This window comes from Coregonus clupeaformis, chromosome 35 (assembly GCF_020615455.1).
Source record: "Coregonus clupeaformis isolate EN_2021a chromosome 35, ASM2061545v1, whole genome shotgun sequence".
Classification (NCBI taxonomy): Eukaryota; Metazoa; Chordata; class Actinopteri; order Salmoniformes; family Salmonidae; genus Coregonus; species Coregonus clupeaformis.
Window position 1 is genome coordinate 29,579,794 of NC_059226.1, and position 24,859 is coordinate 29,604,652.

At 42.3% G+C, this 24,859-nt stretch overlaps 1 pseudogene; it reads right to left on the reverse strand.

Moving 5' to 3' along the window:
• Positions 1 to 5,578: 5,578 nt before the first annotated feature.
• LOC123482565 lies at positions 5,579 to 22,425 on the reverse strand (annotated as a pseudogene).
• Between the last annotated feature and the right edge of the window lie 2,434 nt (positions 22,426 to 24,859).

Consider the following 24,859-nt stretch of genomic DNA (forward strand, 5'->3'; position numbering starts at 1 on the left):
AATATTGTACACATATGATGTGTAGTTACAAGAAAGGTTCTAGTGTATAGTGTATTGGATAGGAAAAAAACCAATAGAAATACTACAGTAAGTATACTGTATGCATGTTGTCAACTGTATCGTGCCACAATAAATTCCTTTGTAAAGCCTTATGTTAGGGCTATGTTGTGTTATGTTAATGTAATGTAATGTTATCACAACCAGATAACAGATCCAATGGTAGAGGACCATGCTGATGTCCTGAACAAGGGAGGAGAGAGGCAGCCTCCATCCTCCTCTCACACTACAGGCCTAGCGAGTCCCTAACAGATGTTGCATTCTCTCAAAGAGCCATTTTTAATAATGAAAGGGAATGAATGCCTCTCTGTGACAAACATAACGGGAACATAAAGCATTCCTCTCCGGGCACCATGCTGCTCTCAGCCAATCCTAACCCCACAGCTCAGTGAGGTGTCAGATCATTCTGACTCATTTCAACATACATTTCACATGGGTCATTTAAAAAACATGCAATAGCTGCTTTGAAGTTGCCACTCTGAGGAGTGTTGGTTTGAAAAAATCCTCTAAACCACACAAGGTTTGTGTTTGGGAAAACAGCCTCCGTGCTAACACGTTAATATACAGGTAACTGCCCAAATAAAGGAAACACCAACAAAGTGTCTTAATAGAGCGTTGAAAGCCACCACAAGCCAGAACAGCTTCACTGCACCTTGGCATATATTCTACAAGTGTCTGGAACTCTATGAGGGATGCGACACTATTCTTCCACGCAAAATTCCATAATTTGGTGTTTTGTTGATGGGTTGGAAAACGCTGTCTAAGGTGCCACTCCAGAATCACCCATAAGTGTTCAATTGGGTTGAGATCTGGTGACTGAGACGACCATGGTATATGGTTTACATCGTTTTCATGTTCATCAAACCATTTAGTTACCACTTTCGTGCCCTGTGGATGGGGGCATTGCCATCCCATGGGGGGAATAGACATGGTACCTACACACTAAAAAATAATGGCCTGCCCATCATTTTTAATAATGACTAAGCATGATGGCATGTTAATTGCTTAGTTAATCCAGGAACTATAATCACTGTCAAGGAAGCACCTGCTTTCTATATGATTTGTATACCTCATTTACTCAAGTGTTCATTATTTTGGCAGTTATCAGTATAACATGAATATATAAAAAAGAAATATGATATTGGATATTTCTCAGTCACGAAAGATGACTTTGTAGAATGATAAAGAATGATTTTGGAAGTAACTAGTGCTAGAAGAGTTAAAGAAATATGTGAAAAATATTTTAATATTTTTAACCATGCTGTCTAAACTTTCATATACATCCCATATGTTTTTCTCTTCCTTCCTTCCTTCCTTCCTTCCTTCCTTCCTTCCTTCCTTCCTTCCTTCCTTCCTTCCTTCCTTCCTTCCTCCTCTCTTTCTCCATCTCTCCATCTATGTTTCTGCCTCATCTCTCTTGCTCTCCCCTCTGCCATTACATTGGCCATAGACAGCTAATTATATCAGCAGTTCATGCTGCAAGAGCTCTGATAGGTTGGAGGACATCTTCCAGAAGTTGTCATGATTACTGTGCAAGTCTATGGAAAGGGGGTGAGAACCACAAGCCTCCTAGGTTTTGTATTGAAGTTAATGTACCCAGAGGAGGATGGAACTAGCTGTCCTCCAGCTACACCATGGTCGCTACCCTATAGAGTGCTGTTGGGGGACCGTAGACCTTCATTGCAAAACAGTGTGTTTTAATCAATTATTTGGTGACATTAATATATTTAGTATAGTGTTATCTAAAAATGAGAACTTTTTTTAATGTTTCACTATGTTTGTATTTCTGAAATTCACTGAGGAGGATGGTCCTCCCCTTCCTCCTCTGAGGAGCCTCCACTGACAGCAATGATATTCACTAAGTTGATGGTTTATATTTAGGATAATATTTACAGCGTAGTCATTATATATATATATATATCTTTTTTATTTTTTTAATCATCTTATTTGATTATTTTATATATTTTACATGTGCTGAGGCCACACAGAGGGTCGGAGATAATTACAGACACCTGTGATAATCTGAAGTACCCAAAAGGGCTACTAGATGTCTTGTGATAAATTATATAAAATCCTTGAAAGTTACCAAAATTCTGGTACTTTGCTGGTAAACATTGAAAGTTTTCCAGTAATAAACCCTCTCTTTGCAAGCCTACATAACCCCACAGCTCAATGTGGTGTCAGATCATTCTGACTCACTGAAACATACATTTCACACTGGGTCGTTTAAAAAAACATAAAGACCCGCTTTAAGTCGACTCTTAGGGGAGTTGGTTTGCATAAATTCTTCTAAACCACACAAGATTTATATGTTTTGGAAAACAGCCTCCCTTAACACATTACTAACAGAGCCGTTGGGCTTTAAGCTTGACATATAATGATGGACTATTTCTCAGTTAGGAGGAGATCCTTGTAGAATGATAATGAAAGATTTGTTCATATTCTGAATATGAAAATTCCAAATGAGGTTACACATTCATTTCATGGTAGTAAAAACATTGGACAAAGGTGGAGGTATCATTTATTTTGTATTTATTACAATGGTTTAGCAGGGACAATGCACAACAAAAACATAAGTCTCAGAGCACTGAGAAATGATGTGTTTCAACCAGATTTAGCTAATAGCTACTTTCCATCTGTAGTTCCTTCATCATCAGGTGAGGAAGGTCATAACGCCTGAAAATATGTATTTTGAAGTTAGTTAGTAGCTAGGATATTGAAGTGTGTTGCTAGGTGCTAAAGAGTCAAAGAAATATGTGAAATATATTTTTATATTTTAACATGCCTTCTAAACTCTTTGATATATATCCCATATGTTCTCTTTTTCCTCCATCCTCCTCGCTCTCTCCCTCTGTCTACCTCCTTTCTCTCTCTCTCTCTCTCCCTCCCTAGGGAAGGTCATAAACATGAGGGACCATTCTCTTGAACCAAGATGGAGCTGGAATGTTCGCAGCAAGGCCTTTCAGGACTCCCAGTACAGTGTATACTAGAGCATTCAGCGTTTACTGTTCATACAAAGTGTTTTACAACCGTTACCTGTCATAAGCTAGGTTTCCATCCAATTTGGCAAAAGATTTTCATGAATATTCTCAAATCTGCATTTTCCCACAAGTTATTTCCATCAGAAACTGACTTGTTGCAGATAATAATTAGTGCGTGATGACGTAGTGCACACACACTTAAGTTTTCATGTACAGAATAGAAATCTAATGTTCAATGTGTTTCCATCGCATTTCAACTCTACCGATAGTTCTGTCACAAAATCTGTTGCATTAAATAGTAAATGTGCCTATCCTCTGGTCTTGGCATGTGAACTCTAGCCAACAACTCGCAGATACATTAATTATGGATAAGAGTGAGAATGTTTTTATTTGTCAAAACAGCTGTCAAGCATCGATCATCATGTCACCAGAATATGACCCTCACCATTTATTGGAAAGGAGCATCAAGCTCATACCATGCACTTTCACCACCCTGTGAAGTTCATCATAACTTATTTCATCTGTAGCCTCATTTAAACTGCCAGGTTTCCTGTGTTGTAGTGGGAGGACCACACACCATGTCATTGTGTGACTCAAGTTTAAGCTTCCAAATGATGGTTATTATATCAATATTTGTGCATAAAGGCATTTCTGTTTCAAAGGCATTTTCATATAATAAATGAGACTAAAAAGATCCTCCATAAAAGAAAAAGTTAAAGGAACCCAAAGACATAAAATATATATATATATAGAGAGATAGAGAGACCATAGCAGAGTCATATTCAGATGCATGTGCACACATACTGTAGTTAGACAGGCAGAAATACAGAGACCCAGTTGGTTGGGTTGAATGGGAATAAGTGTGACGCCATGCACCATGGGTATAGAACACTGACAGACTGCGTTGCCTGGTGGTGTGTTTGTATTTCCACATGTCCCCAGGAGACCTGTGTTTTACTAGCTACCCTTTTGTTTGCACACCAAACAAAATATAATGTAAATAGAAACACAATGGTCGTCCATTTTCTCTGGTTTATAACTATGGACTTTTGAACCATACATGATAAAATATGCACAGACAGGACGCTTTTTGACATGGAATTTACTTTTACTTAAAACATCTATATACAGGGTATGTCAGTTTACAAAAGGGTGATCTGGAAAGAACATACACAGTCAAATGTAACACAAAGACAACTGTGTACAGTAATACATACAAATAAACCACTGTAGACAAATAAATTATAGACAAACTATATGTACAGCATTTACAGTACATGAGAGTTGGGACACAATATTACATCTTCAGCCTATTAAAACGTAAAATAATATCACTTTTATATTGAAAAAAGTAATGATTTAACAGTGACAAGTCATTGTCTATTTGTCGGAGAGAAGGAGATTGTAATACAAATAATTTCATGCCGGAAACACTAGGATTTTACATGCAAAGCCAAGGTCTCTAAGGAATCTTTATCTACTGTATATAGACTCATATCCAAATGCAAAATTCAGAAGCATTTCCTCATTGAAGGGTTGGGTGAACTGTTTATCGGTGGGCTACTTGTTAGCAATTTCTTTGTTTGGTAGGGTGCACATACAACAGTAGAGACATGACTGAGTAATGTCTGAAGGAGGACCCTTCCTTCTGTTGGTGGCTGTTCTCCAGTGTCCTGAGTCTGGGAGGTTAGTTCTGGTCAGCTGATCTCTCAGTGCCTCTCTATGGTGGGCTGGAGCTGGTGATGATTCCTGAGTCTGGGTCCTGAATGGTCACATTGAGATAGGCCAAGCAGGTCAATGATAAGGTCAGAGTTAGGGTTGCAAACCTACTGGTAATTTACCAGATTATTCAGTAATAATGGTAATTAACAGGTAATCTATTGCAATCCATGGTAATTTGGGTCATTTATACTTAAATACAATGTATTTATTTATTCATATATAAAGTATACATTTGTTATGTCTGTGTCCATATTGTCCATGAGTTTCTAGTGGATAGACCATATGGTTCAAGAGGAAATAGCCTAATTAATGCAAAAATGGCCTTATTTTCAATTAACTCTGTTACTCTTCCAACTATTGTCTTTTTTCACTGCAACCAGTCTGTACCCAAAACATTTACAACAAAGACATATTGATATAGTCAAATAAATAAGTGTGTAAAAAATATATAAAGGATCTTTTCATGCTGAAATCCTCAGTATTAAAACACATATTTAATTCACTAAATTGGTTTATATTTAGGATAATGTTTTACAGCTTTGTCATTCTATTATTTATTTTTTTATCATCATATTGGATTTTTTGTGTAATCTATTTTATTGATAAGCGCCAGCGAGGGCCAGAGATAATTACAGACACCTTATGATAATCGGCAGTACCCAAAAAACCACTTTAGATGTCATCTGGTAAAATTCATACATTCCTTGAAAGTTACCATTGTAAATCTCTTTTTAGCATCTGAAAAGAGAAAGATAATCAAATCAGCATCTTACTGTGCTGCAGGACTGACGAGGTGGTTGGGAGTGTAAAAGGTCTTGGTGGTGGCGACCTCCTCCTGCTCCAATCACCTGGATCTCCAGCCTGTAGAGGGGTGGCTAGCTGCCAGACCTGACACTACCCAGGACGTTACGCTCCTGAGAGAACAGGGAAGACAGCAATGCAGGGGCTTCGTAATTGTTAAAAGGGGGAACTGGTTGATTTTTTCCTATATGTGGATGTTTTAATCACCTTCCTCTACTACACTACCAACTATTCCGTGAAGCTACTTATTTAAATCACAACAAATCGTGGGAATTTGTGAAAATGAAAATTGATTACTTAGACATTTGTTGGTTATTACAGGGTTTTGATTTACCGAGACAAAATGTGGTTAGGATTTGTTGCATAAAGGTGGGCTAATGCGTTGAGTTGATATGGGTTTCCAGTATGGTGGCACCCCACTGAGCACACACTTGGTTGAATCAACGTTGTTTCCACGTCATTTTCAACGATATTATGTTGAACCAACGTGGAATAGACGTTGAATTGACGTCTGTGCCCACTCGGGACAGCACTATCCGGGTTTATACTGGTGGGACTTACTGGTGGTAGTATCTGGGACTGTGAGATTTAGGCTGTTGGAAAGGTTGTTGATGGACTGGCTGAGGTCACTTCCCGCCCCAGTGACCTGGAAACCCGTGGGGAGTTGCGGTTGTTGGGGTGGGAGGATGTGGACACCTCCCATGTAAACACAGCTGTGATGTTACCCTTGTCGGCCATGAAGGAGGCGGTCAGGGGTTTTCTGCCTTGGACAGCACCTTGGGAGGAGGAGAGGAGAGGGTCCTATGGGACAAACACTTAATAAATGGAGGGGATCAGTTTGAGCAGCGAGCGCAGAATCTCGAAGCCGATCACATAATTACTAGTTATTTAGGATGCAAGGTGATATGTAGATCAGTGATTCTACACAGTCCAACTTCAATGTAGTTGATCTTAAACATAGAGCGTTACACCAATGGAAATGTGAATTGAAGGTTCACTAGGTCAATGACAAAGTGACAAAGTCATCTTTGGGTGGTCAGTGGTGTCTCACCTTCCTGCCCTGGACAGGCGAAGTGTGTTTGGAGCTCTGGCCCTGATGGTGGCACAGGAGGGGTGAAGAAGAAGGTGGTTTCTGCCTGGGCACGTCCCTTAGTACCGAGTGGCTGGAGGTTCACGCTGTACTTACAGGAGAAGAGCATGGGCCAGGGAGGCTGGCAAAGCCCTCCTATAAGAGGTTAAAGACAGCGGACACATATGATGAGAGCACCCTATACTGTAACTCCAATAGAGATAGATACCCTTCTATTACTTGAAGTTTCACCATAAATCGGCTGAATGAAACTGGTTACCTGTGTGATGATCTTGTCCACTCCTTTGGTCTGGTTGTGTCCACAGTAATCTGGTACCCACTGGACCGATACCGAACTACAGTGGGATCTGAGAGAGATGGAAAGGAGTATCAATCAATTCATCATCAATCAACTGCTGATTTGTCTCATAACACTGGTGACAAAGCACATTGGCCTTTCAAAATAAGAGTCAATGGTTCACTTCTATAAAGCTCAACTTGTTTAGACAGAACAGATTCTTTGACGCAAATGTAAGAGAAGCTGTTCCTCAGTTGGCTCTGTGGGTAGCCCAGTGTGTGTGCTGTGGGTAGCCCAGTGTGTGTGCTGTGGGTAGCCCAGTGTGTGTGCTGTGGCCAGTGTGTGTGCTGTGGGTAGCCCAGTGTGTGTGCTGTGGGTGGCCGTGTGTGGCGTGTGGGTAGCCCTGGTGCTGTGGGTGGCCCAGTGAGTCAGCGATGCTAGCTTACTGTGCTCATGTTCCTGCATGAACAGGGATTCAGGATGTACATCTGTGCATCTTATCAGCTTGTAACAAAGCAGCCTTTTTGTTTCATGTTTAATTACCCACAAGCATCCTGTACATTTACGATAATCTCTCTGTTTACATTACGATAGGGAGGTGGTGGTTAGAGGATTATTTCCTCAGCCACACTGCTTTTGTCAAAGGCCAAATCAAATGTGTGTGTGTGTGTGGGTGTTGCATGCGTGGGTTAATGCACGTGTGTGTGTGTGTGTGTGTGTGTGCGCGTGCAAGCATGCTTGCGTGTGTGTGTGTGCGCCTATGCGTGCGTGCGTTCATTAACTGTGTGTGTGCATGTTTGTGTGTGTGGCTGTGTCTGGGTCTCCACCTGCATACCTGTGCTCCTCTGCCAGTAGACCCGGACCTGCAGCTGGCCATCCTGGTAGAAGGGGGTGCCCACATCCAACACATCAGGGATAAAGCCCCCGGGGACGGGGACCGGGCGCGCGCCAGACGTCTGCTCCTCCCTGATTGTGCAACAATGAAAATGGGAAGAAAGCGTGTTATATCAGATGCAAACATATCACGCATCCAACCTTGATATACTGGGTAAATATTCTGTAAAATCCTCCAACCGGATTTCTGGAAAAAACCTGAGAACTTTGAGAACGTTTCCAGAATATGGCGAGCCTAATTATCAACTATTTTCCTTAACAAATGACAGTTGATAAGCTTTGACTGTTGTTGACGTACTGGGTCGTGTGGTGAAGTGCAGGGTGGCCTTTGGACTTTTCAGTGGGTTCTGTCCCCAGTAGGACACGGCCTGTAGCTCCACACTGTAACTCCTGTTAGCTCTGCAGACTCTCCAGCTCCACATCCCTCTCTGCCCCTGGATACATATACAGGACAGAGGGGTTATAGGGTCAGAAAGACCGTTCTGTATCCTCTATATCCACACAACAAAAAAGGTACAAAGTAGGTCCAATAACCACAGTAATAACTTGCCGGGAAAATGTCATTTTCCAAAACAGACGTGAGCTCATAAGATAATGCAGATTTTGGCTATTTAATAGCATCAATCTGTGATTAATTTGCCAGAGCGACAACTATACAATTGCTTGGTTTGGTGTGTAAGCACTAAGCACCATCAGATTGGAGGGTTTATGTCATCAAAGCCACCCACACTCCCATTGTGTATCCTTCCATTACATTTGTTGTGGCTTGAGGAAAGAAACTGGCTCTGAAACAACAGGCTTCCACTGTACATTGTCCCAGGGGAATGTCCCATATTAATGAGTGCCTACATGTCAGGGTAGGTACACTCTTAGAAAAAAGGGTTATATGGCTGTCCCCATAGGATAACCCTTTTTGGTTCCAGATAGAACCCTTTTTGGTTCCACATAGAACCTTCTGTTCAAAGGGTCCCACGTGGAACCCAAAAGGGTTCTACCTGGAACCAAAAGGGTTCTTCAAAGGGTTCTCCTATGGGGGACAGCCGAAGAACTCCACTTAGGTTCTAGATAGCGCCTTTTTTCCAAAAGGCTTTGACCATGGAAATAGAATGACTAGACCAGCAAAAGCCCCTTAGACCACGTCATTCCATTTCTATGGGTATGACTGACCTAACCCATGGGCCCAACATGTCAGTGTAGGGGACTTCCTCTATGACTTACCCCATTGACCATCTTCCTCCTCTTGGTCTTAGGTCGTGCTGTGGCCCCTGTGCTGCCTGTGGCCCAGCTCCAGGACACCTTGTAGTGGTGTACAGGGACATCCAGGTCTGAGGGGATGGACCAGTGCAGCCGGACCGACACCGTCCTGCCGCCGGGGCCAAAGGTCACGTTGGACACCCTCAGCTCAGATGGGGTGGGGGGACTGGAGGGGTCTGGTGAATACATTATTAATCAATCAGGTGTCATTGGTCTGATGTAGACATCAGTAGCCCTTTCCTGCAGTCAAATGACTTAGTTACCTCATGGGTAGAATGTTATTAATATTTTTCATAATTTCATAATTAATAAACATTATTTCAGAAACCCGCCGAAAATCCGGTGTTTCTATGTCAAAATGTGTTTAAGACTCCCAGGAATCACTCTGTGTGACCCTGATTTAGCCCACTGCAGTAAAAGGTTAATCAATCATGGAGGCATTCTCACTGACAAATGCAGCACAGCTAACCCACACCGCACATTACAGCTGCCAAATACATTAAGGTTAAGTAACTGTCTATTAAAGCTATTCATATATTGACTGGAAGGTATTACAGCTCTAGGGGCTAAAGCCACAATACAGCACTTCAGAAATGGCCAAAAGCCACAATACAGCACTTCAGAAATGGCCAAAAGCCAATGTATTCATCTTCATTACAGTCAGTGCAATATCACCCCCAGGGTGTTTAAGCCAGCCAGCTCACACACACAAACAAACAAACACACAGACACTCTGCCTGACCTTTCTTGGTGTGGATGTGGCGACTGGGAGTGGTGAACCCTCTGGTCCGTGGACGTTCACTGCTGCCACTCTGAACTGGTACCACCGGCCTGCCCGGATATCAGCAAGCCGCGCTTTCACCTCCGTGGTCTGGGGGGAGGGGGGGGAGAGAGAGCAAAACAGAGACAGAGAGTTGTTCAACTTCATGAACAATCAATACATTGCCACACATTGAATTCTAAGTAGATTACATACATTTGTCCCCTTATAATCAACTACATACAGTATCAATAAGTAAGCATCAAAAAGTCTGACTAACCCGTGCTACCACCTCCCACTGTGTAGCAGCATCCTCACTGGGTTGGATTCCGTAGTTCCACCTCCTCTGGACCACGTAGATGACCGGCTCGGCCGACACGTTGAATCGGGAGGACCAGCTCACCTCCATCTGACCAGACCTCAGCTCCTCAAAACTCAGTTCCTTCCTGGGCTTCAGAGGGGCTCCTGGAAGGTGAAGTGGGTCATTTCAAGGTCAAAGGTTACATGAAATCATTATTTTTTTTGTCGTTTAGCAGCCGCTCTTATTCAGAGCAATTAGTTAGATGCCTTGCTCAAGGGCACATCAGCAGATTTTTCACCTAGTCGGCTCAGGGATTCGAACCAGCAAACGTTCAGTTACTAGCCCAATGCTCTTAACCGCTAGGCTACCTGCCGCCCACATGCGTATTAGGTTAATTCTGAACTCTGCACGCTTAATTCTAAATTCCATGTCTTCCATTGACATCAGTGAATTATCTAAGCAAAAGTTTGAGTTTCTTATCTCATCTTTGAATTGGCCCGCAAATTGGTTGCAGATAGTATATTGGTTGTAATCAACAAACAAAAAAAGGACCTACTGTAGTTTCCTGTCTATTTTCCTAAACATACTGTGTGTACTGGAGGTTGCTGTACCTTTGTAAAGGTTCTTGGGAGGTTGGCAGGTATGCCCACAGCCGTTGGAACAGCACTTCTTCTTGGCAGGGCACTCGCTGTCCTCCTCGCATCCCTCCACGCACGCCGCCCGCGATCGCTGGCCTTCTCGGGGCAGGGCAGTCACCCCCTGCTTCACTGCCACCACCGAGCGCAGGAACTCACAACTCGTCACACACTCCCAGTGCTTCTTGGGAATTGAGCGCTGGCGTGGAGGGATTGGGGGGAGAGAGAGAGAAGTGTTGAAAGCACAGATGCTTTACTACTAAAATAACAGAACCAAAACTGTGTTAGAAATCGTGGGAAAAAGTGATGTTTCTGATTACTTTCGACTGAGTGAGGAAATTGAGGAAGCACTGAGGTAAAGATGCCTGTGTCTGACTACTTGTGCACAACAAAATGATGTGGAGGAGAATCTGAACTGAACTCTACTAATTTAGCCTCACCACATTGAGCCTCTCCTCAGTGCATTCCTCCCCCTAACTTAACGTAGTACGAGGCTGTCATAAGTCATCATACCGCCAGAGCTCCGGCACTGGCTCCTCTTCAGGTCCCAAGAGGCCTTGCATGGTTCCAGGCACTTTGAAGGTGAGAGAAACAGAGATGGAGGTGAGGGCTCATCACACATTCCATGCCACCACAGGAGATGTTATTATTACAGTAAAGACGTGTCACCAAGGTATTCAGAAAAATACAGTAGTAATCACTTCTATGTCCTACACAGACTATACAGGATCATCAAAGGTTGAAACGGAACACTTTCCCTTGCATACTTCTTCTCCCCTCAATCGCCCTCAATATAACAGCAAAAAGTGCTGCCACAAACTTTAGCAGTTTGACGTTTATTGGGATGAATCTTTGTATGTATCTGACATCTGTGGCCTTGTCGTCGTTCCTGACTCTCGAGAAGAGAACGGCTAAAGAACTGGACAGCAGGCTGCTGGACCCACATTTACTTTGGAAAACATCAGTATAAGGGAAATAAATAGGATGTTTGAAAATCAAAGAGCACCACTCTTCCACAGTGTGTTTGTTATCTATGCGCTTCCTGTAGCGGCTTGTAGATCTGTACTGCTGTCCTTGTCCCTGAGAGACACTCTTTCTGCATGAGTAACCCAGGCTAGACAGCCCAGGGGAATATTCACATTTCCAATTTCATGCTGTTATGAAACACAGTGGTTGGTAGCCATGGAGGAAAGGCAGTGGGGAATGTTGCATCGCAATGTACAGTAAGGCTGGTGGCTCTAGGGGTAATTTGAAAGTTACCATATTACAGTAACAATTTCCATCTGATATGTGCTGTCACTCTTTATCCAGGTTTAACTATACTGAACAAAAATATAAACGCAACATGCAACAATTTCAACGATTTTACTGAGTTACAGTTCATAGAAGGCAATCAGTCAATTTAAAATTCATTAGGCACTAATCTATGGATTTCACATGGGGCGCAGCCATGCGTGGGCCTGGGAGGGCATAGGCCCACCCACTTGGGAGCCAGGCCCAGCCAATCAGAATGAGTTTTTCCCACAAAAGGGCTTTATTACAGACAGAAATACTCCTCAGTTTTATCAGCTGTCCGGGGGGCTGGTCTCAGACGATCCCACAGGTGAAGAAGCCGGATGTGGAGGTCCTGGGCTAGCGTGGTTACACGTTGTCTGCGGTTGTGACGCCAGTTGGACGTACTGCCAAATTCTCTAAAACAACGTTGGAGGTGGATTATGGTAGAGAAATGAACATTCAATTCTCTGGCAACAACTCTGGTGGACATTCCTGCAGCCAGCATGCCAATTACATGCTCCCTCAAACCTTGAGACATCTGTGGCATTGTGTTGTGTGACAAAACTGCACATTTTAGAGTGGCCTAAGCACAAGGTGCACCTTTGTAATTATCATGCTGTTTAATCCGTTTCTTGAAATGCCACACCTGTCAGGTGGATGGATTATCTTGGCAAAGGAGAAATGCTCACTAACAGGGATGTAAACACGTGTGCACAAAAGTTTAGCGAAATAAGCTTTTTGTGCGTATGGAAAATTTCAGGGATCTTTTATTTCAGCTCATGAAACATGGGACCAACACTACATGTTACGTTTATATTTGTGTTCAGTATATAAACTCAGTATGCTTATTATTTCTTACTTACTTATGCCTTGACACAAGTATAACAGCATGTTCAATTCACTCCTACAACCTTGTAGAGAAAGCCTCAACCATGCAATCTGTTGTTGAAAGTTTTCAAGGCGTGGAGTGAAGATTGGAGTTATCCTGGGGCAACGTTTTGGTCTGAATGAGTTTGGGAAACACATTTATCTTCAGCTGCTGTGAAAACATGAGCAAGTGTGTGTGTGTGTGTGTGTGTGTGTGTGCGAGCAAATGTGTGAAGGGTGGAATGGGGTGGAGGGTGTTGGTAGTTGTCGGAAACTCTGAATAATGTGAAGGAAGGAGGCACACATTTAAATGCAGCTGAGGTGCCTACTTTATGGTGAGGGAAACGCGGATACCCTGCCGAGCTCGCCCCAGGCCCACTGCTACTTGTATGGAAGGAAAATCCTGAAACTGCTAAAGCCTGACGTTGTACCCTTTCCCATTCAGTAACATGCTCATACATTGCTCAAACATTCAACTAGCTCTCTTAACCCCTCTACTCTCCTGTAGTACCCTGTCCTCGCTTTATCTCTCCTACAGTCCCTCCATACTACAATGTACTGCATGTCTAAAGCTCTCACATCGTGTCTAGGTCCTCGGCTCCCTGACATAGCCTAGTACCATTCTGTACTACTAAGTGTCCCTGTTTGTCCTGTCATCTCTTATCTCCCTTCTCTGGTCTCCAACGGGAGATTCTTCCTCTAATCCCAACTGACGCTCAGACCTCTCGTTCCTCGTTCTTATTCGTGCCGGCTACGCTCGTTTTCCGCCCCATTTCAAACTCAAACCAAGCATTCCTTTCCACTAGGACCGATCGCAAATAAAGCAGAGTTCTAGGACTCTTGATAGGTGTTCTGTCAATTCCTAGACATTCTAAGGATTCTCTTCCACTGATTGCAAAAGACAAAGGAGTATTACCCCTCGATGGCCGACATTTGATAGACATTTGAAAGTCGATAATGCTTACTCTTGATTTTGAACACAGGAAAACCTGCCCTGTTTTACAAAGGAACAAGGGAAACCATGAAAAGTGCAGAGTGCACATGGCCATTTCTGTACGTAGTAGGACGAGATTGAACCGTCTCCTCTGTGAATGTCAGTAGATAATGGCCTCAGTGACTTCTCTGCTGACCGTGCATAATGCTGCTGTTCTTTTTGGGTGGTGTGGACTGAGCCTCGTCCCCAAATGGTACGCTATTCTCTAATATAGTGCACTACTTTTGACCAGCGCCATGGGCCCTGGTCAAAATAAATGCACTAAATAGGGAAAAAAGGTGCCATTTGGGATGCAACTCTGTCTATACTGTAGCACACAACAGTGTTTGATACCATGCCCAGATGAGACCCTGCCTTTGTCTCTCCCTTCCTGTTTCTACAAATTGAACAGGCTTTGAGGGGGTTCCAGAGTCTTTCTCAAGAGGACAAGCGCATGCAGTTCTCCACCTCTCTGTAGTCTAATACTGTTTATTATATCATACGGTCATGTCTGTTGGTGGAAGGAAGAAGATGCATTAATGTGCCGTGTTAAAAATAGCACTATTGCCTGCATAGGGCTCTGGTCAAAAGTAGTGCACTATATATGGAATGGGGTGCCATTTCAGCCTATTTTTTGTCCTTAGGGCACATCATCCCAACTGCTAGACCAGTAAGTGTTAGTTAGTACACTAATGACTCCCAAAGTGCTGCCTAAACGCCAATCTGAAGGGGCCTTGGCTTGTCGTGAGGTGATAAAAATAATGACTTCAACTAAGCATTCATATCAGCAGAGCTGAGAGGCTGACAGAGCAGTCCCAGTGTAATAGCATGGCAATTATGACCATCCACGGCTCTCTAAATGAGGCACTGAAGCGATCCTGTCATCCCCTGCTAAGCCTTTAAATGAAGATGTGACCGGACTCTATTTTAACAGACTATGGTAATCATCTATAGTAGCCTTAATTGACTGGCTGCCTCGAGGAGATAGTGACAGGCGGATTAACAGTCACTCATCATTACCAGGGAGGTCCATAGAGACAACATGAGGCTGAGTATGCATGGGCAAAGTACAGGATGATCTGACAATTGTGACCAAACATTATCAGGCTCTACTGGATGTAATCATTGGGGGCTTTAAAATGGCAGCACTGTTTTTGTCTCCGATAAGTTGTGGGTGGACTTTCAGTGTGGCCGTAAACACTGCTGCAAGCAATAACCAAATGAGCCACTTGCTTGTGCAGACATGCGATGGCTTATGCAGCGAAACAAATAATCTCCTGTAATCAAATATTGCAAAACATGAGGTCTGACTTCTAATTTTGTGGATGAGCTGGAACTACAGCTTACATAGTAGGTAGTGACATTTCCGGAACACCTTAAATCAGACTGAAATCCTTGGGCAGCCTATAAAATCTAATGTTGAGTTGTAGTGATATACCAAACCATTGGTGACACATAACTGCACTGAAAGCAAAGCAAGTTTACTTTTAAAGTGAGACTGCAGAGACATTAAGATCTCCTTAGTTAGAATAAATGTATTCTTCATCTCCACTTCAGAGCCTCTAATTTGGCAATTAGCTGCCGTGTAATGAACATTCTACAACGAAGAGGATTCTAATTGGCTGTGTTCTTTCTTAACGAGAATAAAATAGCATTATCACTCTTCAAGAAAACAAGGAAAGCGCTGACATCTTATTCTCTGTAGCCTGGTATCCAAACTGATATGCTCAGTTTCACCATTAAAAACATAGCATATCCGTTTTGGTTCCAGGCTATAATACATGGACCTAGTGTAGAGGATGCTATCATGCTACAAGGATTGACCTGGTTTAAAGTTTGAGTGAAAACGCTCTCTGGAGTTCTGGAGAAATCTGCTGAGCAGTTGGCCAAATGTTTTCATGGACCCACCAAGAGAGGTCAGCGCCTGGCTGACTGTGTTTCTGCTGCAAGCCTACCCTGGGGTGTGTCTGTCTGTCACAGAGAGAGACGTGTGGTTGTGCTCATCTCCCATATGGTGACACAAACACACAACTAGCCAGAGTATTATACTGTAGTAAACAAAGTAACAATACAGTCACAAAGACAATTCCAAACTAATTAGGAATGTGGCTTCAGAATAAATAGCTACGAGTGTGAACGTGTTATTGAAAAAACATAATTCCGTTTATCAAAAACATGAGATAATATTGTTCATGATGGTATTTGACTGCTGTTTGCGTCATGAGATATGACAACTGTGCAACCATTCTATTTTTGTATACTACAGTATACTGAAGCGGGAATAATCACAAAGGCAACATGTCAGCTTCACTTCTGTACACTGTGGGGATACTATACTGAAGGGCTGTTAGAGAATGTTACTGTGCTCATTACCAAAAATGAGTGCAGCTCTTTACCTAAAGACAATTCTGACTTCCAGAGAAGGATATGCAGAATAAGAAGTGGAGAGACTAAGAGCTTAACAGCCAAGCATCCATCTAAAGCACCCGTCGCTATACTTTGTGATTGTATATTATTTAGGCTCTATGATCTACAGAGGTACAGTACATAGCTAGCTGCAGTATATTAGCTGATCTAGTGATATATGGTATTGAATGGTACATAGAGTACTGGGTAGGAACCACTACGACTAAGACTAAGGCAATGATTTATCATGCTATTTGTTCAGCTGCTGACTTTCCCTGAAAGATTTTCCTGTCTGAAAATAGATTATTCCGTTTGTGTGATTTCTATCATGTTAGGTAATAGGTATGCATGTAAACATCAGTACGTTACCTTGGCACACTGCTTATGATTTTGACACCAGCCCAGGGATCCATTGTTCTGTAGGGAGGGAAGAGAGTAGAGGACAGTCAGTAGTATAATTACTAGGGAGAGTAGAGGACAGTCAGTAGTATAATTACTAGGGAGAGTAGAGGACAGTCGGTAGTATAATTACTAGGGAGAGTAGAGGACAGTCGGTAGTATAATTACTAGGGAGAATAGAGAGTAGAGGACAGTCAGTAGTATAATTACTAGGGAGAGTAGAGAACAGTCAATAGTATAATTACTAGGGAGAGTAGAGAGTAGGACAGTCAATAGAATAATTACTAGGGAGAGTAGAGGACAGTCAGTAGTATAATTACTAGGGAGAGTAGAGGACAGTCAGTAGTATAATTACTAGGGAGAGTAGGAGGACAGTCAGTAGTATAATTACTAGGGAGAGTAGAGGACAGTCAGTAGTATAATTACTAGGGAGAGTAGAGAGTAGAGGACAGTCAGTAGAATAATTACTAGGGAGAGTAGAGGACAGTCAGTAGTATAATTACTAGGGAGAGTAGAGGACAGTCAGTAGAATAATTACTAGGGAGAGTAGAGGACAGTCAGTAGTACAATTACTAGGGAGAGTAGAGAGTAGAGGACAGTCAGTAGAATAATTACTAGGGAGAGTAGAGGACAGTCAGTAGTACAATTACTAGGGAGAGTAGAGAGTAGAGGACAGTCAGTAGAATAATTACTAGGGAGAGTAGAGGACAGTCAGTAGTATAATTACTAGGGAGAGTAGAGGACAGTCAGTAGAATAATTACTAGGGAGAGTAGAGGACAGTCAGTAGTACAATTACTAGGGAGAGTAGAGAGTAGAGGACAGTCAGTAGAATAATTACTAGGGAGAGTAGAGGACAGTCAGTAGTATAATTACTAGTGAGAGTAGAGGACAGTCAGTAGTATAATTACTAGGGAGAGTAAAGGACAGTCAGTAGTATAATTACTAGGGAGAGTAGAGAACAGTCAGTAGTATAATTACTAGGGAGAGTAGAGAGTAGAGGACAGTCAGTAGAATAATTACTAGGGAGAGTAGAGGACAGTCAGTAGTATAATTACTAGGGAGAGTAGAGGACAGTCAGTAGTATAATTACTAGGGAGGTAGAGAGTAGAGGACAGTCAGTAGTATAATTACTAGGGAGGTAGAGGACAGTCAGTAGTATAACTACTAGGGAGAGTAGAGAGTAGAGGACAGTCAGTAGAATAATTACTAGGGAGAGTAGAGGACAGTCAGTAGTATACTTACTAGGGAGAGTAGAGGACAGTCAGTAGTATAATTACTAGGGAGAGTAGAGAGTAGAGGACAGTCAGTAGTATAACTACTAGGGAAGTAGAGGACAGTCAGTAGTATAATTACTAGGGAGAGTAGAGCGTAGGGGACAGTCAGTAGTATAATTACTAGTGAGAGAAGAGAGTAGAGGACAGTCAGTGGTATAATTACTAGGGAGAGTAGAGGACAGTCAGTAGTATAATTACTGGGAGAGTAGAGGATAGTCAGTAGTATAATTACTAGTGAGAAGAGAGTAGAGGACAGTCAGAGTAGTATAATTACTAGTGAGAGAAGAGAGTAGAGGACAGTCAGTAGTATAATTACTAGGGAGAGTAGAGGACAGTCAGTAGAATAATTACTAGGGAGAATAGAGAGTAGAGGACAGTCAGTAGTATAATTACTAGGGAGAGTAGAGAGTAGAGGACAGTCAGTAGTATAATTACTAGGGAGAGTAGAGGACAGTCAGTAGTATAATTACTAGGGAGAGTAGAGGACAGTCAGTAGTATAATTACTAGGGAGAGTAGAGGACAGTCAGTAGTATAATTACTAGGGAGAGTAGAGGACAGTCGGTAGTATAATTACTAGGGAGAATAGAGTAGAGGACAGTCAGTAGTATAATTACTAGGGAGAATAGAGAGTAGAGGACAGTCAGTAGTATAATTACTAGGGAGAGTAGAGGACAGTCAGTAGTATAATTACTAGGGAGAGTAGAGAGTAGAGGACAGTCAGTAGTATAATTACTAGGGAGAGTAGAGGACAGTCAGTAGTATAATTACTAGGAGAGTAGAGGACAGTCAGTAGTATAATTACTAGGGAGAGTAGAGGATAGTCAGTAGTATAATTACTAGTGAGAGAGTAGATGACAGTCAGTAGTATAATTACTAGTGAGAGAAGAGAGTAGAAGACAGTCAGTGAGTATAATTACTAGGGAGAGTAGAGGACAGTCAGTAGTATAATTACTAGGGAGAGTAGAGGACAGTCAGTAGTATAATTACTAGGGAGAGTAGAGGACAGTCAGTAGTATAATTACTAGGGAGAGTAGAGAGTAGAGGACAGTCAGTAGTATAACTACTAGGGAGAGTAGAGGACAGTCAGTAGTATAATTACTAGGGAGAGTAGAGCGTAGAGGACAGTCAGTAGTATAATTACTAGGGAGAGTAGAGGACAGTCAGTAGTATAATTACTAGGGAGTGTAGAGGATAGTCAGTAGTATAATTACTAGTGAGAGAAGAGAGTAGAGGACAGTCAGTAGTATAATTACTAGTGAGAGAAGAGAGGACAGTCAGTAGTATAATTACTAGGGAGAGTAGAGGACAGTCAGTAGTAGAATTACTAGGGAGAGTAGAGGACAGTCAGTAGTATAATTATTAGGGAGAGTAGAGAGTAGAGGACAGTCAGTAGTATAACTACTAGGGAGAGTAGAGGACAGTCAGTAGTATAACTACTAGGGAGAGTAGAGCGTAGAGGACAGTCAGTAGTATAATTACTAGGGAGAGTAGAGGACAGTCAGTAGTATAATTACTAGGGAGAGTAGAGGATAGTCAGTAGTATAATTACTAGGGAGAGTAGAGGACAGTCAGTAGTATAATTACTAGGGAGAGTAGAGAGTAGAGGACAGTCAGTAGTATAACTACTAGGGAGAGTAGAGGACAGTCAGTAGTATAATTACTAGGGAGAGTAGAGCGTAGAGGACTGTCAGTAGTATAATTACTAGGGAGAATAGAGGACAGTCAGTAGTATAATTACTAGGGAGAGTAGAGGATAGTCAGTAGTATAATTACTAGTGAGAGAAGAGAGTAGAGGACAGTCAGTAGTATAATTACTAGTGAGAGAAGAGAGTAGAGGACAGTCAGTAGTATAATTACTAGGGAGAGTAGAGGGTAGAGGACAGTCAGTAGTATAATTACTAGGGAGAGTAGAGGACAGTCAGTAGTATAATTACTAGGGAGAGTAGAGGACAGTCAGTAGTATAATTACTAGGGAGAGTAGAGGACAGTCAGTAGTATAACTACTAGGGAGAGTAGATGACAGTCAGTAGTATAATTACTAGGGAGAGAAGAGGACAGTCAGTATTTCAGTTTCTATTATGAAGTATAATTACATAACACAAAACATGTAGTGCAGTGGAAAAAAGTCTTAACTATTATCTTAACTACAATGTAACAAAAGTCCAAAGTGTACAAACACGCTTTTTACCAATTAATGTTAGCAACACAGCTTTTGGAGTGGTAAAGAAAGTGACCTAAAGTGAAAGTGATCTTAAGTGAGCTAACGTCTGAGAAGATCGCGCAGGCCAGTCAAAGGCACCCTGGCCTTCCTCTGTCCAGTGCAGGCACAAGGGTCTGGGAGGGGTGGTTGTGGGCAGAAAAGACCACTGTATCCAGTGCCGGCCAGGCTAAAGACAGATAGTCACCTGACCTCTCTGTCATTATCAGGTCAATGAATGTCTGCATCATATTCCTATTATAGTGCACTACCTTTGAACAGGGCCTATAGGGCTCTGGTCAAAAGTAGCGCACTAGGAAGGGAATAGAGTACCATTTGGGACTCAGCCAATGAGTCATACCCATGTTATGAAGGCTACTATGGCAGCCCAAGGGACATGAAAGTCAGGACAGATAAGGGCATTTTTGTTATGTCACTGACTAAATGAATGGAGCACAATATAACCTCTGACGCAAGTCAGAACTAATCTCACAAGTCAGACAATTGTTTCAGAAATATCAAATGTGAAAGACTGGAAATCAAGGGCAAGGCTACGTCCCAAATGGCACCCTATTCCTTATATAGTGCACTACCTTTGACCAGAGCCCTATGGGCCCTGGTAAAAAGTAGTGCACTACATAGGGAATGGGTGTCATTTGGGATGCAGGCCTAAGTTTTAACCACCTCAAAGCAGACTAATGGTCCTGTCCAACAACTACAACCCAGACTGATGGTGACATTAACATCATTTTAATTCACTGTCTGGAGTAGATTGTCATATTAAAAAGTTTCCATCAAATCTGTACCAAGATGTAATTCCATGGCTGCTTCCAGCACATTGCCAACAGAGACCTTTCAAACAATATGCTTCATGTCCATTACTGTGTCGAATTGATGCACATGTGCCAAAAAGGTGAAAACGTATAGCTGAAGCGTAGGTATACCCAAGTCTGGCAATGATCATTTGCCATTATATAGGCTGACATTACATAGTATCCTACCCACTCCTACAATGGATAGATTTGATCTATGACAGGAATTCCACCACAGAGAGAATAGCTGGACTGCCCCTGCAATCTAAAATCGACCCTGCTACATGATCTGTGGGAAGTAGTGATTAAACAGGTTAAAGGTCACATCCTGACCCTTAGAGAGGTCACGAGTGCATGACAGTGTGGCTAATGATGTGATGTCAGTGCAGTTCCAGACCCGTGATAATAAACCATAGCTATGTGTCTCACTAGTTTACCATTCCATATTCCCTATGGATCAATTCATTCAGTAAACTATATAGGACTACTATGTGGGAGTATACTAGTGGGTATTCTCGCGGGGCCATCCTTCCAAATCCTGAGGCTGAATAGTGGGTAACTGGGCATGTTCACTGCTAAGGATTAGTTATCTCCATGTACTGTATGTCATCCAAGGAGGACGAGGACATGAACTTGATCATGTGAACTGGTTGGCTCAGTTACAGTGTCATAGGCTTGGGACTGGAGGGGTAGTGAAGGGCTTGGTATGGACGTAATTAGGATAACAAGCCTCTCTCTCTCCCCCCTTCTCCATCAGCCAGTAGGTTGCTCCACTTCTCAATGCAGAGTCAGATTTTAAAAATGGGACATGGTAAAGAGAACATTCTAATGAGGAGTACAGTGTCTAGTCAGTTTCCTCTGTCAGAACATGATACTGAATTGTCTCCAAATATTGTCTAGTTTGCACACATACCAAATCTAAAGTAGTTATTGTGAGGCCAAAAACAAAACATCAGTTATCAGATAATAATCAACAAAATTAGAAAAACAAGAAAAACAAACATGTCCTCATCATTAATGCAATGGTCTATTTCAAGCACATTATTGTATATTAATTCATTTACACATAAAAAGTAAAGGGAATATTATATAATGCAGTAGAACAAATCGGATTGCCTGCGTTTGATCCAACTTTCATTTTATTCCATGAAGACAGTAGCATGCTCGCGCGCTTGTTTTGGCCTTACCTCAACCTGAGATTGTTTGGAGAGGGTCGCTATGCGAGTGCTGTGCAAGCTGAGGCACCTAGAAGCGCATCTCCCTCGGTAGATGTCGTTCATCGACTGGGTCTCGTCTTTCTTCTTCGTCTTCGCATTGACACTCAAGAATAAGATACTCCACAAACAAAGACTCGCAAATACACCTCTATTTTTGGATAATAACATTGTCTAGGCCTTTTCTCTTACGTGCTTCCCCTCTTAGCGACAGGACAGGTTTATGACAGTTTGTGGATGCAGCCCGGGAAACTGATGAAACTTCTATGTCGAAGGGAGGAGCCAGGATCTGAGCTCAGTCTGCCAATGGAAGAAATCTACGATAAACAGCTAATTATCTCAGGTATGATGTGTGTGATAAGTTTGGACTGATGCCATCTAATTGTTTAATTGCTGAAATTGTTTAAGTTATCATTGCCAAAATAACCTCCAAAATTACAATCTAAATGTAAGGGCTAATCTACCTCACATTATAAAACATTTACATTTTAGTCATTTAGCAGACGCTCTTATCCAGAGCGACTTACAGTTAGTGAATACATAAATATATATATATATATTTTTTATACTGGCCCCCCCTGGGAAACGAACCCACAACCCTGGCGTTGCAAACGCCATGCTCTATCAACTGAGCTACATCCCTGCTGGCCATTCCCTCCCCTACCCTGGACGACGCTGGGCCAATTGTGCGCCGCCCATGAGTCTCCCGGTCGCGGCCGGCTGCGACAGAGCCTGGATTCGAACCAGGATCTCTAGTGGGACAGTTAGCACTGCAGCCTTAGACCACTGCGCCACTCAGGAGTTAAAATCAGGTCTAGTAGTATCTTTATCTTGAATGATAATGTCCTGCTTCAAATGAAGAATGCATTTTGATAAAGGGTAATAACACATAAACAAAATCTACAGAAACCACCCCTCAGCACTCCTGTTCACCTGCAACTCACTACACCTGTTTATGGTCTTGCCCAATACTTTTAATGGAGACAAAAAAAAACATAGAACTGCAACAATCACTTCAGAATCTCTTAAATGTTATCATTGACTGTACTGAAAAATCATTTTCTACATATTCATTGTGTCTTATTTGGGATTCATCCCTTAATTTTAATTAATTAATTAATTAATTAATCCATTCATTCGTTCATGCATTGAAACTTACCTGACTAACAAGCTTCTTAGTGTAATAGTTATTTAGTAGAACAGTTTGTTGCCTCATGGAAACCTATCTGGGGGGGCGGGAAGTCACACAGCTTCCAGGGAACCCCACCATTTTCACCGGTAGCAGAGAACAACATTTTTATGGGCAAAAACTATAAAAACTAACCACTACCATATCTCACAAAGTATCTCTCCACGTTTTGGCACTGTTTTCTTGCCCACGGAAAGGAGAGAATATGACGTGTAGGAAATATTGAAGAAATCCTCACGTAGTTGGTATTTTTCGCTCATGCTCATTGAAAAATAGTCTCTGCTTGGTGCGGTAGCCTCCTGGGGTGATAATGACTGGCCCATACCTCTTCTATGTTAGCTTTTAATGAGTGGTGCTGAGCTGTGTGGAATCACAGCAGCTGTGCTGTCTTTTAACAACAGTGTTATAATTAGTCTACAGGTGAGGAGTGTTTCTGACACTGGCTGCAGTTCAGAAGCAGAGTCAGGTTCAATCTGTCCATTTACAGTAGCTTTAGTTTACACCGAGTGAGACTGCGGAGAGTGAATGATGAAGTGTTTGGTAACTCAGTCCCTGTCTTCTGTCATTTGGACCGCAACTGCATGTTTAAATGTAATCATGTATTTAGTAGAAATTGCATGGGACCCCTATTAAGTCCTTGGTCATGCAACGCTGAGTGACAGTGTGTGACTATATCTTAAAGGGGCAATCCGCAAATGCTACATCCATTTTTGGCCTTATAAAATAAGAATATAACTTATAAATGCCTCATGAGCTTAGTTAAATTTTCGTACCCCATCAGAACCCCAAATATAAGCTTGTTCTACTTCAATGTGTATAAACATTGTAAATGTAAATAAACACTCAAAATATGCTTAAAACTATATTTTTTCTGTCCTTGCATCAAGAGCTCTGCATTTTTACCAAAACAGAGGTGGGGTAACCACTTTGTTATTGTTTCAACTGCGGATTGCCACTTTAAGCTCTAAGGCTATATCTCAGGTAATGCCAGAGTTACTCAATCAATTACGCATGTACATTGTGTTCACCTGGTGGTCCAACCACACTGCAACTTTCCGGAGGAGGAATACCCCCTGCTCCTTTTAAAAAATGGTTCAAGAATGTGTACTTATATGCATGCGTGTGTACAGAGGGGGGATCCTTGCAAGCATGTGGTGGAGGAAGTAGCTAGTTGGTGTGGGGTCCTGTAGTCTCCTGCAGGCTGCTAAATGGTATTTTCCACAACCCTGGTGGTTTACTTTCCTGACTGGGGGAAGCCTCTGCCAATGGGGTGTCCCCTACAGTATGGGTCATAAAACAAGGGTCAGGGAACCCCTGTGTCTATGTGGGAAGAGAGGAATGGATGTGATACGAGCTGCCTACGTCAGCCATCAACGTTTGTATGTGTGTGTGTTTGTGTGTGTGTGTGATTGTGTGTGTGTGTGTGTGTGTGTGTGTGTGTGTGTGTGTGCGTGCATGCGTGTGTGCGTGCCTGCGTGA